Here is a 20,318-nt window from a genome sequence, read left to right on the forward strand (position 1 = left end):
CAGCTAGAAGACAATTCTGAGGAAATCTTGAAGGATGTGTGAACCTTCACCCTACCCAAACCTTTTACTAAAATTTGGATTAGATTGTTTAAACTTCACTCCACCCCTAAATCCATTATTATTACCAATAGGAATAGTGAATATCCAAAGCAATAACTGCAGAAAGTTCATGAGCAATCCTCAGGATGAAAAATATCTGGCCAATAATTTCAAAGAACAACAAACATCAGAGTCTGTGAGGACAGAAAACAGTTACATTAATTGAAAATATATTATTTGTTACAAATAGTTCACATAACTCTAGATAAACAGCAATTGCCCTTCGTAAGAAGAGCAAGTAAATGGCTGCTTCACACCTGAGAACAAGGCAGTGCATCTGTGAGAGTGGCACTGGAAAACATGCCTGGTGTTCAACTCCTCCAGCCCTGGCATCAGAATAGCATGGAATCCTTAGTGAAGATAATTAATGTTTAATCACTCTTTCCATGATCTTATTACACATCAGCTTTTCAAACTCGGACTAAAAGCTCAAGTCTGTTATTGTGCAGGTTTTCAAGCCCTTCTGTTTGTAATGTTACACTTTAACTCATTCACATAGTAAAACACAGGAGGAAAATAAGATGATTTGCATCTCTTTATCCCATATTTTTACTTCAGCACTAAAAGATGGCTATATAAATATTTGAAAGGAGGGATTCTAAGCAAAAACTATTTAATTTATTAATATAAATATAGAAACATTTAGAAATATTTTATGCAAATTGTATGTTTGAGTTCACTCAATAAAATGCACTGTGTACATTCAATGTAATAAAATAAACCTTCCATCAGGAAGAGAGAAAAATGAACACTGCGGCATGTATTCCTATAAAGTGAGGTTAACTTGTAGTAGAGCACAGTCCTGCGTTGGCAGGGAGAAGGAACTAGATGACCCAATACATCATTTGCATCTTATACTTCCACAAGATTTGAATATTTGTCACTACTGTCAACACACAGAAAAGAGAGAGTGTGGCAGTTTATTTTAATATCCGTGTTGTCCACTGCTTTGTGCCAAAAAAGTCAGTTAAAATTTTGTCTCACATTTATTATCCATTTTTTCAAGTGGACATCCCTCTGTAGTTTCAGGGAGCGGGGTCTTAAAAAGGCTGAACCTGGAGTAACTTAGGAAAGCGATTTCTGTCTCATATATATGTCTAACATGTCTCTTGGATGGGCAGGCAGACAGGCATCGTATAGTGTTGACGTGCTCCCACGGTTGTTTTTATAGACCTATTGTACCTGGACACACACATGCACACCCCTCCCCCCCGAGCAAGCAATGATTTTTCTCCCTCATGATAAAATCTCTTTATTTTTTCCCTAATCCACCTATTGCATCTAAGAAATATAAGGAAGAAAATATCTGAGGAGCAATAGTTCCATATAAACAAACACAGGAGCACATCAAAACTATACCATGCCTGTCTGCTCATCCAAGAGACATGCTATGTGACTAGCATGCTATTTTCTACATTGAGAATAGAGTTGCTTGGGCAATTTGAAGTGGGTGGCATCTATTTTTGGATATATAAGTATGCACATGTAGTTTCCATTCACAGCCACACCTGGAAGTTTAAATATGCCCTCTGTTCTGTACCTAGGGACATTCACAAATGAAGTGGAACACAATTAAGAATTTAAATCCTATTATGAATCTCTTCTTAAAACCTGCCATCACATAGTTCTCTGCCTGTACAGACCTTAGTGAGGATGCATCTCCTAGAATGCTTCAAAAGAAAAAAAAATATTGCAGTTATGATATATATATATATATATAATAGCTACAGTAGATCAAAATCAAATGGAATGTAATTTGGGGATTTACATGTAGGAAGGCTCTGTTTGGAAGTAAGTGAATAGAACTTGTGTATAAATCTGAATGCATTATTTGCTGTACTGCCCCTTTCAGAATAATGAATATCATTTTTGACAGGCTATATATAAAAAAATCCAACAAAAGTCATGGCAGTATTTTTCCCCATTCTACTGCAGCAAAAAATCTTTAAAAATACTCTCTGCTGCAGAGAAACCAAATATAGTCCCATGGGCTTGGGAGTGCTTTATGTCACTCACAAGCATCCTTTTCTGGCAATCACCCAAAATCCTAGCCTGTCTTCTTTAGCTAGAAGGAAGTCTACGATATGAGGCCTTCGAGGGAGGAAAAGGGAGAAAATGAGGTATCCCAGTAGACTACAACTCAGCACTGAAATAAACTAAAAGATGCTCAGCTACATTTATTTTGGATTTTTCCTTAGACCTCTTTACTAATGCCATTTAGTACTGCCAGATTTTTTCTCCTTGTAGTCTGGCTCTGCACATATTCATTTACTGTAGGCTAGCAATATACCATCTGCATAGGAGGAAACATACACCAAATGTACAGAAGACACATTTAAAAAGAGGATTACAGATGATGGCCTGAAAGCTGTTATCTTTCCTGTATTTTGCCTTTTGGCAAATTTTCACCTGCGTGTACTTATACTGTTTTCTATCCACACCTTAGTCCAGCAGTTCACAAACATTTTCCCTTTATAACTCATTCCCAGATGTGTTTCCCACTACTCCAGACAGCACAGAAGTTGCCATTTAAAAATAGTGTCCTCCCTGTAGTGTGACCTCACAAGCACTGTATATGCAAGGTTATGCCGGAAGGAGGATGTCATTCTGCTTTAGAAAACGGTATCCTCTGGGCTGCATAATCTCACAAACATACAATGCGTGAGAGGTCATGCAGCATGAAGGGCACCATTTTGTAGTGTAAAATAGCTTTCCCTGTGTGATATGACCTTGTGCATATGGTGTGTGTGAGGTCAAACTGTGTGGAGGAGGCCGTTTAGTAACATGGTGTCCTCTGCACACTCAGGATTACCATGACCACATCTGCTGATGACGTGACCCCACTTGGCGTCCCAACCCACAGTTTGGCAACTGCTGTCTTAGTCTTTCAGATCATCCATGACATTTCCAATCTAAAAGTTGGCTGCAGAGGCAGGAGGGGAATTCATACGTCCTGTTTCCCAGGCATTTACTTTAACCACAAGATCAATGTTTCCTCTACTTCCTTTAAGAAATAGTAAATATATATAGAGACGGGGAGAGAGAGAAAGAAAAGATGTGATTCATCATTGGCTATGAGACCCGGGTTGTGTGACTTGAGCATACTGTCAAGTGAATTTTGGCAAAATTTGGTTAAAAAAATTAAAATTGCATGTCAACTTGGCATTAAGATGATTTCTGGAATTTGGGAAGTACAAAAGAAATGTTGAATATGCTAATAAGTACAGTTTTGTTTACCAAAAAGACATTGGCTGATTTTTTTTTTTTTTAAATCCACTGAGAAGGAAGGTTACTTCCAGTGTTTAAATTTTATATTATGTACCCTAATGCATCTAAGGATAATTACTTTACATAGAAATTACATCTCAGTTAAATAGGTTTATGTACATTCCACACCTAGATTTTCAATTACTATTTAGATTGTACTAGCAAGCCATGAAAAATCTATTTAAAAGGCAAGCAGAAGAAAAGTGATCTGTTTCCTTTCACTTCTAACATGTAAAGAAAGGGTCAATTTACTTTAATCCTAATTTTAAATGGAGGAAGCAATAGCTTTTTGAAATATCCAATATAATTTGTTGCATGCTGCATGTTAGATAGCACTTTCTGAAGATGATGGAATACATTAATTGATTTTGTAGCTCAGTGATACCAAGATAAGTGATTCTCTCAATCACACAACACAGCTCTGGGACTTGTTTTCATTTTTTTTTCCTTTCAGTTTGAAAGGTTTATATCAAATATGTAGGAGGCACTTGACGGGAGAAACAAACCATTCAATACATAATTTGTATGATGAATGCAACGACCAGTGTCTGTGTTTAGTTAACTTATTGAATTTGTATAAGTGCTTTAGGAGCTTAGGAAGAATAGCATCTCTTGACTGTAGCTGAGAGGGAGACAAAAAGTGAACAAACAAAAATGTACAATATATGTGGAAAGTAGCACCTAGGCACTCTGCAATGAGTGATAGTTTATTTTTCTTGCAAAAATGATGTGACAATAATGAACTTTTGAAAAATTAATTATTTATTAGTTTTCCAAGCAACCATACAGAAATTCACATAGGTTACAGTAAGTTATTAATAAGGAACATAACCAAGATACTAAGGTGCAGAGATGCCAGCCCTCCCTCACTTTTCATAATCCTCCCAATTATTTACATCTAATTATGAAATCAGTAATTTAGATTTAAATTTTCAAATTTTGTAAGCTGAAATGCATGAATGCATAGACAAGCTGAAACTCATGCATGCATACACACATGAATATAAAGTGTGTCACTTATCACCATTGGGGTCCGACAAACAGAGCAAATAGAACCACAGGGACCGCCTTTTCCACTGTCCCAGTGCCACATACACAGATAGCACAGTGAGGGTCTGACAGACGGGAAGCACGGTAAGTGAATGGATCGCAGTGCTGCTGCATTACCGTCCAAGTCACAGACTGGGTGTTGCATTCTAACTGCCCTATGTGACCCCCACTGCACTGTGTTTTAATGCACTCTAGGTATCCAGAACACACCAGCAGAATCCATATGAGGCAGCTGAAATGTAACACGCAGCGTGTGGCTTGGGTGGTGAATCCAGCGCCCCAAGCCCCACTGATAGTTTACGTGGCTTTGCCTCTTATCAGACCATCAGTGCTCAGTCTCAAGGAAGAGAAGCCATCAAGGCAGGAGGAGGAAAGGGAAGACAACAGAGGAGTATCATCCTGGGAAGGAGATCCAAGCTCAAGACTAGCCAAGGTAATTAAGGTCCCTAGGCACGATAGAAGGGCAGCTTTCCCAGTGCCAGTCCTTCTCTTCTCCCTGTTTGGGGCAGAGAGTTGGGGTGCAATGAATGGAGAAGGGGAAGATGGGGAGAGAGAGAGAGGTCATGGTTTCTCCATGGGGAGGAGAGAAACCATTTTTTCCAGGGAGATTAGAGATAGGTCCCAGTTTCTCTAACATACATAGGAGTGCATCTAAAACGCACCTCAAGTGTTCAAGGTGTTATGCCAGATCCCCTCTCTGTATTTGGCTTAGCATCTTTGGCTCTTGTTACCAGTGCAAGAAACCCTCTTTTTCTCCCTAATTTTTTTATAAACCTCCCTGAAAGTCTCAGAGCAAGATTGACATCTCTGCAAGGTGGAATTCTTTGCTTAGTTAAGCAAACTCTTTCCTTGTCCAAGAATTGCAACTCCCACTATGTAATACTGCCAAGCTATCTAGCAGAGAGAGAACAACCCTACTGTCTTTCTTCCCTCTCCCTTCCCATCTTTTATTCCCCCAAATCTCCATCCACAGACTCAGAACTACAGTATGCTAAGTGAAGCACCATGACCTGATACCCTTATGAGAAGGAACTGTGACCCTAGTCACCCCATATTCACACCCGACACATTACTGCAATAATATGTTTACAAAATATGCCTTGTGAGGTTGTGACATACCAGAGTACAATCCAAACTAATGAGTAGCTGTGTCACCTCTGCCCTGCAACCTTGGGTGCCTTACAATGCTGTGCTGAAGTAGCTCCCACCTGGGCTGCTCACAACCAGCCTTCCCGCATGCCTGTAACTGCAGTCTGCAATCACACTTGGGTTATACTCTGGCTCTCATCAACCTTGGTTACACTGCAGGGTAACCCTTACACACCTCAGTCTCAGATTTTCGCCCAGAAATATATGTCCTATACTGCCCAGTCCTCTCCTAGATAGTACAAATATTTTAAGTCTGTTATTCCTTTAAGAAACACCATCTTATTATCTCAAATAGTTATTCAGATATTTCATTTTAAACACACTGGATTAGATAAAACAGTAAAGCAAGTGTATTAACTACAAAGAGATTTTTAAGTGAGCAGAAGTAATGAGGCATAAAGTCAGAAATGGTTACAAGAAAAATAAAGATAAAATGTTTACTAATGCCTAACTACTTAAACTATATTAAATTCAAGCAAAGTTTCTCATTACATGCTCCAGCAGAGTACTGACCAGATTGTCAGGTTGGGACCCCTCTTCCAAGACCAAAGGTTGCTTCCTTTTAATCATTAGGTTTAATGAATGTGATAGGAAGGGAGAGTGAGGGGGGTCCATTGGGGTGTTTGTCTGTCCTTTTTACAGTTTTAGTCCCCCTCTTAAAAAAAACATTTCCAGCTGGGCACTAGGAGAAAAAGAGCCTATGTGGAAGGATGTTCCCTCCTGTTTTTGCCTCCCTTGTTTGAACTTCCTTTGTCTTCCCTTCCTGATTGATGTCTCTATTTACTGTTTAAATGCAAACTAAGTAGAGCACACATTCCTTTTTTTTTAAGACAGACCTGTTTGCCAACTTCTGTTTGGTGCAGGGCAGTGGGGTTTGGAACATGTGTTAATAACATTATACAGGGAAATCTTCTAATTTCACATAGAGTGTTGCCATGCATATTTTACCAGGAGGGTACTGACCAACAAATTGTGAGTTTTCAAATGATGTCTTGTACAAAGTTATTACAATAATGTATAGGATGTGGACACGAGTATATTTCTGTCACAGGTATCCTATGAAAACTGATGACACACTGGTAATTAATATAATTGCAAAAGGCATGTGTTAACTTTATATGTGAAGTTATTAATTCCTTCTCTGTGATGTTACTAGAACATATTTAAGACAAGACCGCCTAATGCAGGTAAAGACGAGAAATGGGTCTCTCCTAGACAAAGGAATGTGAGTTTACCTCAATTTACATATTAGCCGTAAACAAAGCCATCAAGCTAAATCAGGAAGAGTTATCTTGAGGCTGACCTTAAGAGAGAGAGCGTATTAACATGGCTCCTGCACCTCAAAGACAGTGGAGACTGAATCCGCAGGTGGTCTTTCCTGATTTGTAAGACAGAGAAGTCCCTCTGGTAATAGAAGGAATAGAGAGAAACTCCACCTTAAGGAGAAAAACAAACCAAGCAATTTAGTCTCTGTGAATCATCCTGGCTAGGCAGTCCAGTAATGGCTAAAAAGGAGACTAGGGGTTAGAGAAACCATCGTGAACAAAGATTGTATCTTGATAGATTGTTTTAGACTTTTAGATTATGTACTTTTAGATTATGTACTTTTATTTGCTTGTAACCATTTTACCTTTATCTCTTTTACTCAGTATCACTTAATCCATGCTCTTTTGTTAATAAACTTGTTCCACTTTTACTAGAAATCAGTTCAGTGTGTTGTGTTTGGAGGGAAGGGTGAATTTGCCCTAGTTAAATTAAGAAACTGGTGTACAGACTCTTAATGGAGCAGCAAACTTAATCTCTTGTATGAATGCAGAGGTAGAGAATGTGTATTGTAAAGAAACATCTCTGAGGAGCTCAGGGGCTGGAGTTCAGTGTGGTAGGGAGATGAGGCAGTCTAATCTCCACCTTGCTGAGGCAGAAAGGTGGCTCACAGTTCTGGGTATCCCCAGCAGCCTATTGTAGCAATTCCAGTAGTTCACAGACTGGTTACAAAGTCCATATGCTTTTGCTGAATCTTGAGTGAAATCTAGCCATCATGTACTCCCTTTCTCTGTGTCCAGCTATTAAGAATGAAGCCTTACTTTGTAGATGGCGCTTTGAATGGTAAATGAGCAGCTAAAGAGTAAGACTCCCTAATTCAGTTCTCCTACAAAGAAACAAGGATTAACTGCAACAAAAAAAAAAAGGTTGTGACAATTTTGATATCCTAGTGGGATACCAGAAAGTCACAAATAAAGGTAAGTAAAATCACAAATATTCACCTTATAAAGTAACAATCTACAGTACAACATACAGTCCATTGTCAGTTGGGTCCATGACCTAATAATAGGTCTTCTGCAGATCCAGCCCCCCCATCCACTCTGACCACTGCACCATGTTAAATTATATAGATGGTAGTTATAATTAGCAGGAGAAAGGAACCTTTCCTGCATTTGGTGATGAATTTATGGAAAGACTACCTTGTGCTGGGTGAAAAGAATTGTGTGATTCCTTGTACCCTGATTCTCATCTAATTTTAACACTAGTGTAACTCCATTGATTTGAATAGATTTATTCCTGCTTTTCACAGGTGTAACCTGAGATGAGAATTAGACCCTGCTCCTAGCCAACCAATCCTGAGATTTGTCAGTTTTTACTTATCAGAGCACCCATATGTGAGGCTCACAAAAACAATGTTTTTCACTCCTCCTACTGATTCTGTTTCCACAACTGCTGCTCTAACTTGTGGGCAAATGTTTTTTATCACTGTCTCTGATCCTGCAAACAGCTGCCCAATTTGGATTCAGATTCAGGTTCAAATTCTGAACCTTCCCACACCATTTGTGTGCTCTGGTAGGACTTATTTTATAACAGTCTCATAGTAATAATTAATCATTTTGGTTACTTTGGTTATGTCCCCTTCTCAAAATACTCCAGGTATTAGCAACAATTAAAAAAAATTAGACTCTTGATTAAAAAATTGGACACGATGACCAAGGTGAGCCCAGCTCAGGGAAAATGAGTGTTGGGGTGGTAAAGCTGGTGCTAAAAAGGGTCTATTAAAAACTGTCTTTGAGGAAAAAACAGTATTATGTGCTTTAAAAGTGAGGAAAGGATGGGCTGAGATGGATGTTGAGGGAGAATGAATGCTTCATCTTTAGGGCAAAGACAAAATCACCTGTTTTTTTAAAGTAAAAGATTATGGTGTGATCCCATTAAAAGGCAGATTCTGTTTAAGCATAGTTACATCCCCAGAATAAGGCTTAAGAATGGGTTCTTACTGATAGCCACGAGCTACACTATCAAAGGCTTTAAAAACCATCCATGGCTATTTAAATTCAATCCCCCTTATCTAGGCAACCAATCTAAAAGAACATAGGACAGGCATGATGATCTTACAGTTGTGCAAGCTAGCATGCTCCTCTGAACTATCTGCAAATGACAGAGTGAAGCTACTGAAGGTCCACTCCCTCAACAGGAAATTGACACGATCGAGTATTCTAATTATATGTTGCTGTTGCAATATTATCAAGGAACAAGTAAGGCTTTGTCTTAATTCGGTTTAGCTTAATTCAATTCCAAAGTCTTAACCAGACTCACTGCGCCTAATCACCTCCTTTAAAATAGGTCATGAGGGAAGAGAGAACATCTCTAATTATGATCTGTCCTACTAGCAATATTTGTTGTGTCACAGATGCAGGAAAAAGTAGTCTGCTGTATCCAGCTGGTCAATATCCAAGCATTTTTCTAGTGCTGAGGCAAAACTTGTGGGATCTCCAAAAAGAAGAGATACAGTTTCACGTCCTCTAAGTAAAAGATACTGTATTAATATCTACTCATGTCTAGCCAAGGGGCTTCATGTTGTTTGTATGATGAACAACAGCACAGGATGGGAACACTAAAACTTTCCATGACCAAAGATCAATTTGATATCTCCTAGCTATGACTTGAAAGAATAGGTATCAGTTCCAGGCATGTTGGCAATTTCCTTTAGTTGCTGAAATAGCAACCGTGACCATTCGGATAAAAAATTCATGTGAAATACATGAACATGTCAAATGGTCAACTGATTCTAATCCAAAATAAATAAGAGGTCATGCTTGCATGATGTTAACAATCACAAGTTCAATTTAATAAAAAGGAAAAGTGGAGCCCAGGCCCGCAGGATGTCAGTGGTGTCTGAGTGCACCTGGAACTGGCAAAAAAGGGAGGTTTCAGATTGGACAGTAATTGGCTATTATTCCAGCACTACATCAAAAGACTGTTTCTTAAACTGGTCATCACACTTTATTAAGTATTGAAAACATGTAACAGTAAATAAACCACAGCCACACAGTAAGCTCTCAAAATAGACTAGAGTTAGAGATAGGGGTAAAAACTTCATCACAAACTGTAAAGAAGCTCAGAGTTAAAGCTGTTAATTCTCAACTGTCTTTTTATTGCAGTACATATTACATGAAATAAAGTATTTTGAGAATTCCAGAATGATATTTTTAAAACAAGGACCTAAAAAGTGCTTTTATAAGCACTAAGTTTCACTAATACATCTCTGAGGTAGGGTAAGCAAGCTCATTTTATAGATGGATTATTTAAAACAGGGATGTCCTGGGACCTCTACAATGCAGACTCAGCACTAAATTTCCCTGCTTCTCTGACTTTGTCTCCAGTTATTTTCATTCATCATTTTGAAATAAGGTGCTGGGTGTTCACCATAAAAATGGGATATCTCAGTAGCTCAGGCAGAGATTTTGAAGCCAGCTTTCCAAATTTGTGTATGAAACATAATATATAACTTAGGGAAAGGTTCAATGCCACTCGGAATCTGTAAAGAATGAAATATGACATAGTGACAATTTATGTATGCTGCAGCATGAGTTCTCTCACCACAAAAATCAGCGTTCCCACTTAGTTAAATTTCCAAGGAGTAATATTTTTACACGTGTTTACTGCCTTTCATCTGGATGAATCCTAAAGTCCTGCTTTACAAATACAGTCCCACTGAAATGCAGCTTCTTCTAAGATGTATGGTGCCATCCAGCCAGCACACAATGTGCTGCAGAACAGTGGTGTAGAGAGGGCATTCTGTCCAAGGATATTGAAGAAAATTGCTACCCTTATGAACGGTTCCACAGAATCTTGTTCCCCCACAGAGCAGACAGACCTTTTGTTTATTGAGTTTGAACTGCAAAGCAAATTGGACAGAACTTCATCTATCAACCATCAAAAAATAAGGGTCTGAACTGACTGCCCTGACATTGTCACCTGTGGTTCTAGGTTGCCTATATTTTCCAGATGTAAGACTTAGACCAAAACAGGAAAACAGCATGAGGTATGCTAGGCAGGTTTACATTCTGTTAAGAGATTGCAGTATTATAACCTAATGACTCACAGCTCTGTCATATTATAAACCTTTGTGATTATGTATTTTCTAGGGAGCGCAGGATTTTAGAAAAAAGGAAAAAATAATATAACTAAAATAGAGTTTATAGCTACAATGACTCAAGATAATACAATGTAATCTGAGGGTTGTTTAGAAGGTGACTAAGTAAAGCTTGTGCATAAAACTCCCAATGCATTATCTGCTGTACTACCTTTGACAGAAGAATGGATATAATTTTTGGACACACAAATTATGAAACACTTCAGAAAGTCAGAGCAGTCTATATTTTGCCACAACGGCTTTTGGAATGCTGTAGAAGAAACAAATTTATCCCTTGGGGATTCCTACTGTTTATAGTTTATCCAGTCTGGCAGATATCCAAAGCAGTATTTATTGGACAAAAGAAGAGTTGTTATGGTTTGGGACTCATGATGGTATGGAAGGGGAATTGACATATTCTCAAGTACCTCCCCCATGAAATCCTCCTATGCCACCAGAAAATCTGCACTATTGCATAAAAAAATAAATAGTTGATACTTGATAGTTGAGAACATACTTATTCATTTTATATACGCAAAAAATGTTTATGCACATTTCCATGGGCATACTCACTGCACTCAGCTTTGAGAAAATGTTCTCCCTCTGCACCATCTACAGGATTCTTAGTTAGTCATTTAATTTAGCTAGAATTTGGTTTCTTTCTTTTGGCTCTTCAAATATTCAGTTAGTGGGGGACAGTTATATGGCATCTGTGTAGGAGGGATACATATCAAATACACAAACAGCATTCAAAGAAGAGGATTATAAGTGATGGATAGAAACCCATTTTTCTTCTAGTGCTTTGCCTTTTGACAGGTTTGTACCTGCATGTGCTTGTTTGAATTATCACAGCTTTATTATCAACATCTCAGTCTTTTAGGTGGTGAATGCACTTAATGATTTGGAAAATGATTTCAGTGTTGCTCAACAGCTGTATATGGGAATGTGTGTGATGCTGTTATCTCCTCTCGATTATCACTGCCATGAAAAAGGATGAAATAAAGCACAGCTAGCAAAGTGAAAAAAAAAGTCAAATTAGCTATCATTTACAGTAAACTTATATAAATTATGAAAGAAAGGCAGACCAGAAGTATAGATGTATATTGTCTTTATGAAACTGCTGGACTGAAAACTCAGTCCTAGTAGGAAAAGTGGTTGTTTAAAAATGGCCCCTTTTCTCATAGCAGATCTGCTTCCTGTATTTATTTTGAGTCATATCTCCCTTGCTTTAGTGATATTGGTAAAAAAGTGGTAGATTTTTTTTTTTACTTATGTTAGCCCTACAGAACCCACACAGCTCCAGGAGAGGGAATTTGATTTTTTTTTTCTAATTTGCACACAGTAAACAGAATGATTATTTTAATTTGATACACTCAGCCCTCTCCAAAAGATGTGTTTCTTGAGATGGAAGAAGGGGTAGAAAGGAACACTTCAGCTGTCTGTCTGACTTCCTGTCAGGTTGATTGTTTTCATGTCATTGGGGTTATACTATAATATTAGTTAATTGTTAGAATGCCTAGAGCTTCAGGCATCTTTATATATCATTTTTTAATTTCTTTGTAAATAATAATAGTAAAAATTACTTGTTGTATAGGCCCCTTGTATTATCCCATAATATTGAAATGTTCTGTTATTCCTGTGCAAACTCCACTGAAGGGCAAGAGCACTGAACATGTGTACCTGAGGGCAGGATATGAAGCAATCGGAGCTGCCCAGCTGCAACTGAGGGCAGAATTTGGCCTGCTCAGTCCTGTTCTTGGTGGTGGTGGCGATGATGATTTTTTTATTACTTTTTCAGTTGCCATGGAGTTTAGCGGAAACTGAGATGCTGAGCATTTGTCAAGAAAAATGTACAATTTCTGTGAAAAACATGAAATTCAAACTCTCGGCCACTCTTTTTTATTTGTTACATGTGCACTGAACAAAAGCTTGAGAGAGGCTAAAATGATTGAGCAATAGAGTTCTCTGAGGTGTGGGAGATAGCCTTACCAGGAGGCAGCAGGCTTACTCTTGAGCTGTTTCAGGCTGAGCCTGCTTACTGGATCTCTGAGAAAAGCAGCAGCGAGAAGGGGAAAGAAAACACAAAAGTTAAAGAGAAAGAAGACACAGCACTGTTCATTCAGTGGAGCTGTAGGTCCCCCTCTCTCCTAAATTCTTGTTTGCTCTCCTCGCTTACTTTGAGGGCATGCTCCTCATGAAACCTATCTGAGAGGGACTAAACATCCAGAAGTGTGTGAGAGAGACAAAAGAGCAAAACTCGTTAAAGGGATGTTCTGCATTGATCCTTCTTCCCAGCCTTCCAGAGAATATCCCAGATGTATGAATAAGGCAGAAAGGGTCATAATTTGCCTAAAATTCCTTCTTCCTATTTCTGAATGGCTTTGTCCATCTCAGGGCATGTGGGCTTTGACTACCCTGTGTTTGCCCTAGAGCAGTGTCTCATGTGGATTAACCTGAAAGACTTTAAAGCAAGTGTCATTGTATAGGGGGAGCAAAATGCTGAGGCAAACAAAACAGATTCTAAATTAGGAGATTTCGGTCAAATTCATTCTCCTGGATATAATGCCTCACATTTCCTATGTTTGTGATGTTACATTTTGTGCTCCATGCAGTAGTCCAGTTGCTCATAAAAGCATGTGCTTATTATCTATAAACCTCTTTTGTATATTAGAAAAAGTGAGAGATCTGACTGCAAAATGTTCTAAAGAAATACAGGTAACATTGAAATAGTTGCTTGGCACAAATACAGAGCAACAAGCAAAGGATGTGGTAGAAGCATTTATGTCTGAGTGTTCTATACTGTGCAGTGCTGAATAATCCAACTATCCATTTCTGTGTAGAAGAAAACCTAAAAATCTCCTTTTCTGTAATAGAAATTTCAGAACACTTAAGTTGATTTTATTGAAATGTATTGTTACAAAATAAGTTGTACACAAGTTACCCTGTGATACTTAAAAGTGCTCAAAGTAAAGCTCCGGAATGATAAAAATTGAGTGGAAAGTCTTTTATTCTTCTTTCAGGTATGTACTGAAAAAATGTTATCACTTTAGAAAGCTAGTAGATTGATGCTTGGCATTAAAATAGGTGTGTGTGTTTAAAATGTCAAGTAGCTCTGTTGCCACTTTGCACCATTGTAGAAAACATAATTTTTCTCCCCTAAAGAAAACAACTTTAATGAAGAGGCAGAAGCCAGAAAAACAACAGCTTAACTTTCAGTTCTGTTTTTTGCAGAGATGGCAGTTATAAAAACTATTACTGAGGAAAAAAATGGGGAGAATATTTTTTTTCATGGGGAAAAAATATTTTTTGCTTCGAATAACTTGGTTGGCTTTTCTGTAAAATATGAGGAAATTATAGTGACTTTCTTCTAAGTTAAGGATGAGACTTTGATCAGTTTAAGAGCTTATGAAGTGCACAGAAATATTATCAGCAGTTATCAAAAGAGGTACTTGAACTCATGATATTTTGTCTTCCAGGCCCAGTGCATCTTGCCCTAAAGTAAATGATGGGTTGTGGCATAGGCTAATCTTTTTCTCCTTCCCAATTTTCACTAGATGGTGAATAGTAGCAGCTGCCTGGCATACCTCTCCATCAAACCAAAACCAAAGTCCAATAATTTTTATCTTATTGAAATTTGCAGCTGGTTCTTGGTGCTCACTAGTAGATCTCAGCAGGGGCAGTCCAATGATATAAATGTCATGTGAATACTTCCCATAGTTTTTTGCCTTTGTTTTTTCCTCTATCTCTGCACAAAGAATTGTTCTAAGCAAGATGAAATGTTAAAAAATGGGTTATGGGGTGGGGATGGTAACATCTTGGAAATCCTTTAATGAAATGACCCCATATTTGTAAACAAACTTTACCAGGGGTCCTTAACTAGCATATCTTTTTTTCAAGCCAGTCTGTCTGCTTGTGGATTTTAGAGAACTTTGAAAACTTTGCTTTAATACTGTTGCAACCTAAAATATAGTTCAGCTATTTGCCATTCCATTATGCTTGCATGTATTCCTTTGGATGGAGTGTTGATACTAATTCTGTTACCAACCTTTTAGTCATAGATTTGGATGGTTTTATTTTAGTAACTTGGGTCATGGACATAAAATGGTCAAATCATAATGTTGTCTATACTTTTTTTCCAATAAGACCAAATGAAAGCTAACAATTTAAAACTTCTTTCCCCCTTTTCACATACTAATACACAATCTTTAAACAAATCACTAGTTTTATTATGAACTTATATAAGATTCAAGCAATTAAAAGACATTTTCAAACATTGGTTGACTAACATTAGAATTTGCTTTCAATGGGAGCTGTGGATGCACAGCACCTCTGAATAGTTGCCTATTTCTTTAGGGGCTTGATTTTCAGACCTGATGTACCTAAACTTATAACCTTAGCCTGTAAACTTTTGCTAGCACATAAAAAGAATTACATCTCTTAATTTTGGTCTCAACATTATCAGATAGTACCCTTGCAATGTAATGGTCAAGGATAGCTTTCAGAAACATCTAATCGTGTATTCTCTAAAAGTTAAAAAACTGCTCAAAGCACAGTGAGATAGCAGCATCCTTTGCAAGATATATTTTGTCTACTTCATTAAATATCTAAAAGTTCTCAGGATATCTGTGTCATTCATGTGATAAATTACATCCTTCAGAAATGGTAATAAAAGTCTGTTCTTCAAGCTTTTGTAAATGACATCTGCAACACAGTTCATAAGAAAACCCCCTAAGTGATCCAATGTGAATGTAATGGATAACCACACAAAGGAATTATACATGTCAAAATATGTTGAAATTTTACTGTTTAGACTTTAGCACTCACAATATTAAATCTTTCCAAGTTTTGGAAAATATTTAAAAGTTTTTTTTGTTTTGTTTTCTCTATTGGTTTTTAATGCTCCTGTGCAGGTTTGCCAGTCTCTTAATAATGAAGTTGTTTTCTGTGACATAACAAGTAGAACTATATGGACACTGAAAAGAAAAATGTTTCCACAAGTATTTGTTCAAATTCAATAGTGAATTAACTTCAGCCGTACTTCCATTCACTTTCCTTGAATGCTTGAGCAACTGAGTTTTCTGACTATGCTGGAAGAAGTTCAGGAGACACTGGAATGTGGTTTAATTGGGCTGCAATATTATTCCTAAATGTCTGGGAGTGCCAAGCACATAAAAGTGTACAGTATAGGTAATTCCATAATCATTTCAATATATACCTGGGTGGGGCTTCCACCAGCCCCCTCTTATCTATTCGGGTCCTCAGCCAAGTCGCTGCTTGGGACCTCCCCCCCTCGAATGAGGGTTAATGGCAGCTAAAAAGGAGGGGGCTGGCTCCCTGCTGTACCAGTCATAGGAGCCTCAACCCCCTTTCCATGTCTTAAATACTTTATCACCACCTTTAAATACCATCTTTAAATCCTTTATCAATCAATTTTGTCTGCTCACTGTATCCCTTCCCTATGTTGTACCTGCACCGGATATCTGCCACAAGGAGGCACCGGCAATTCGTGTAGCTGCCTACCTCCCATACCTAGCCAGGTTCCAAGACATCTCCTAATGCCCCCTTTAATATTGGCCAAACATATACCATCTCTAAAGTCTGGTAGGTGGACCCCAATCTCCCTTAATAAATTCAGTGTCCCGTCTGTTGTGTCTGGATGCAGAATTATCAACCTCCCCATGACACCTGGAATTTGACCACCTTCCTATTCACATATCTCCTAGCCTTGTCAGCTTTCCACACCTTGTGTAGCAGCATCTTCCACCACACAATATTTTACTCCTGGGAAAAGTTCCAGGATCCACCACAAGTCTTTCTTAGCTCTGATCCTTAAGTCTTCCCCATTACACATACCCAAATCATTTTCCCCACAGTGAATCAGTTATATCTGGTGCCTGCACATGGGCCGTGACAGTTTACAAGCAGGGCACCAACTTGTCCCGAAACATTCCTCTCCTCTCATGCTGTCTCAGGACTGCCTCACCACTGAGGCCCAGCTGTGAACCTCCAGGCAACCTGGAAGCCCAGCTGTGCACCTAGTAAATGAAAGTGTGCCTGTAGCTTCACACCAATGCCTTCCTGGCCCATCTGCCAGCATCTGGAAGGAAAACAAAACAGAAAATTTACATTTATTCCCTATCTAGGGTCTCTTGTACGTTTTGTGTGCTTCAGAATGCCGGTGCCCTGTTGCCTGAATTGACCTAGATCCAGCTGGGTTGCTGCTGTTGCCACCCTGATCCTGAATGCGTGATAACAAAATTCATGTTCTGGGAGCCCCAATCTCACCAGTCCCCATCTTAAAACTGTAATAAACTGTTATGTTCTGAGGGGCCTCCCAACACCATGAATAAAGAAGGGCCCATTCCTCCCTGGTCTTATCACCATGTATATACTCAGCGTCCACAGGGAAGATTCCCAGGATCACCACCCTCCTGTAGAAAAATGGATTCACCCTGGCCTCTTTGATCCATCTTTGACCACCTCGTCCCTCCCAGTGTATATCCCCCAGTGTGGGGATTCAGGTACTAACTCGCAGATACTAAAATCTCCAAAAAATACCATCAGAAATGCTGCCTGAACAAGGCCACCTCCTATCCACAATGACATATGGATTCCAAGATCCACACCAGATCCCTAAGCATATTAACAATTATGGGATGATGTGTATTCTTCTTGGGGCTGGTGCTTTGAGACCACGCCGCTAGAAACCTTCGAAATAAAATAACTACTGCAAGGAGCTCGGTAACTATTCAGCCTACTGACAAATGTAAGGGCTGATAGGTGAGTGGAGATGGTTGAAGACACCAGTCATTCAGTTGCTGACAACACCATGTACTGCAGCATACATTCCTCTGTAATAGGCCATGTCGGTGACAGTCCTTCCACATCCTGAAGTAGCACAAAATCATTAAAACTTCTCTCATAACTCCACAATGTTTGCAGAGCCATCACATCTTTGCTATACTGGCAACCATCACATATTAAGGTTCCATAGTGCTAGAGACATTCCTTCAGAGTCCTTGCTGCCTCCTGGTGCCAAATCCTGAAATTTGTCCTTCTGAAAAGAGGCAATGCATCTCCAATGACATTATCAACCCTGGGCATGTGTTTGGAAGAGAAACAGATCTAAAGCTTAAACATTGTAATACAAATACCCTTATCAACCTCATAACTCTGTAGAATGTTGGTTGATAACATGTATCACTACCATGTTGTCACACCAGAAACACACCCTTTTATTAACAAACTCTGTTCTTCAAATGGCCACTGGGGAAAAATGGGGGAAAAATCCAGAATTTTATATCCTGCACTATTCCTTTTTGTGGCCAGGGGGAGGGCCATTTCTGGGAGCAACCTCTGCCTTCATAAAATACCCCAAAACCTATGCCTCCAAAAGCATCTGAGTGTATCTTTAATTCAGCTTTCAGTGTCCATTCCTCCCTCCATAATGACACTCCATTATAATGGCTCAAACTCTTCCCACATCCCCGAAACCTCCTCCATCTCTCTAATAAATCACAAAATGGTGAGGTCTTCCCATGCCTATGCCAGAACATAGGGCTGGGTCTGTTCCACGATTAACTGAACTACCTGTGGGTATGACAATTGATGAATTAGCAATATTCAGCCAGAGCCTTCTTAGGAACCAAGCTTCGGGGAGAAACCCACAAGGTCTGCATAGGTAAATGACTGAATGGGCCTGCTGTCTTATTCTCATTTATTTCTTGTATGATCTTTTTCTTTACAATATGGCTCATTCCTTTTAAGGACCACATTTTTAAACATCACATGACTTCTTTTCCCCATAAAGGGTATAATAAAGCCCTCAGTAAACCTATCCCAAAAATGTGTCCCATCTATCTTGGAAAGAGGGCTTTTTCTGCAGCAGCAGCATCAACCTATATAGTTCCCACTGTCTTCCAGTGACCTTGAGAGAGTGAGGGGATGGTTCAGTGTCCCCACGCAGATCTGGTCTGTTGCTTCAGCAGAAAGTTAAAGTTTCTCTAGCCCTTTAGGGAGCACATACCTTTTCCAACAAGCCAGACAATGGCCCACACTGCTTAATGTGAGGTGAGGTTATTTTATGCACATAAATAATCACTTTATTTACATCAGTATATGTGATGTGGGTGGCATGTTCTGGCTTTAACCTGGTTTCATTTGGAATGCTTGAATTAGATTATTCAAAGCAAAACTCAGGCTCAAAAATCTGTTCTCATTTACACCAAAACTGCTGTGCTTCTTACAGCTCTTGGTCAGTAGATACAGTTCCATATTTTGCAACTTTACAAAAATTCCTCTTAGGGGAAACAAGTTGTTAGAGAATTTCCTGCTGGAGATGTTATTGTTTATATTATTCTAATCACTAGTGTGTCCAACTGTGACCTATTGTGATAGTCACGCTACATACACAAAATAAGAGACAATCCCTGCCCAGAAGAGCATACAGGTTAAACAGACAAGATGGATAGAACATGACTTGCCCAGAATCTCATAGCAGGCAAGTGATTGAGTTGGGAGTAGAACCCAATTTCTGAGTCCCAGTCCAGTGCCTGATCAACATGTCCACAAATGCATGTTATGTGCACCAAGGATATTTTAGTCTGGGAAACAAAGAGACAATGATATAAACAACTTTATTAAGGCCCAAGGGCCAGGTTCTCTGCTGGTGTAATTTGTATAGCTTTATGCCTTAGAATGTGGAACTTCTATTCATGTGAGAGCTCACCCTCACATGAATGAGATAACATGCGCTGATAAGGTCTCAAGTGGAGTCCAATTCTCAATGCTACATTTCAGGAAAGAGATGGACAAATTGGAGAAAAACCAGAGGACAGCAACAAAAATGACTAAAGGTCCAGAAAACATGACCTATGAGGAAAGATTGAAAAAATTGGGTTTGTTTAGTCTGGAGAAAAGAAGACTGGGGTGGGGAACATAATAGTTTTCATGTTCATAAAAAGTTGTTATGTGGAGGAGAATTGTTCTCATTAACCTTTGAGCCTGTGACATGAAGTAATGGGCTTAAATTGCAGTAAGGAGATTTAGGTTGGCCATTCGGAAAAACTTCCTAAGTGTAAGGGTAGTTAAGCACTGAAACAAATTGCCCAGGAAAGTTGTGGAATATCCTACACTAGAGGTTTTTAAGGATCGGCTAGAGAAACACCTGTCAGGGATCGTCTAGTTATTATATAGTGCTGCCTTGAGCACAGGGGATTGGACTACATGACTTGTTGAGCTCCTTTCCAGTTTATACTTCTGTGATTCTATGAGCACCCCATTAAAGTGAATGCTCACCTACGTGAGTGAGGGTTCTACAGTCTAGACCTAAACTTGGTAAGAAGCTTTTTTG

General features: G+C 38.9%; 1 protein-coding gene across 3 annotated transcripts in view; it reads left to right on the forward strand.

Moving 5' to 3' along the window:
• CDH18 (cadherin 18) overlaps window positions 1–20,318 on the forward strand; it is a 518,716-nt gene that overhangs the window by 379,894 nt on the left and 118,504 nt on the right. The gene's annotated exons all lie outside the window — the stretch shown is intronic.

Source organism: Emydura macquarii, unplaced genomic scaffold (assembly GCF_026122565.2).
Source record: "Emydura macquarii macquarii isolate MOO-44397 ecotype Brisbane River unplaced genomic scaffold, CSIRO-AGI_Emac_v2 contig_320, whole genome shotgun sequence".
NCBI classification, from domain to species: Eukaryota; Metazoa; Chordata; order Testudines; family Chelidae; genus Emydura; species Emydura macquarii.